Below are 497 nucleotides of genomic sequence, written 5' to 3'. Positions count from 1 at the left end.
ACAAGATATAAACTCGTGTCAGCAACAGCCAGCATGTCTTTGGCCAACTTACAAACGTGCATAAACTAACCTGTAACTGATGTCCTGTGACAGCCCTGATGGCTGAAACACTCTGGGAGCTCCTTCTTGTTCAGGGTCTGACTGACTTCGGTTCAAACTGATGATGGCTGCTCAGTTCACTTTCTGTTTGGGAACTTTCTTCCTCCCCCGCTGCACTCTCAGCAGCTGCTGTCATCAGGAGAGGTCGTCTTTCTCTAGGTCAACACCAAGAGGGGGTTCAGCAACACCTCAGGAAACCGTGCCAACTTGTTAAAAATGGACATCGAAGTCCATGTTGTACCACTTTATGTTAACACCAGTTTTTGATTTTCTGGGGCATCGGTGATTAAGTTTGACATGAACTTCGACCAGCTCTGAATACTGTTGCTATGACGCCATCATTACTGGTAAATCCCTCTCGTCCCTGAGTGTGAATCAGTCACTTCACAAACACAACG

The sequence above is a fragment of the Leuresthes tenuis genome, unplaced genomic scaffold, assembly GCF_036924035.1.
Source record: "Leuresthes tenuis unplaced genomic scaffold, fLeuTen1.0.hap1 SCAF_5, whole genome shotgun sequence".
NCBI classification, from domain to species: Eukaryota; Metazoa; Chordata; class Actinopteri; order Atheriniformes; family Atherinopsidae; genus Leuresthes; species Leuresthes tenuis.
Note: the sequence above shows the minus strand (reverse complement) of the source record.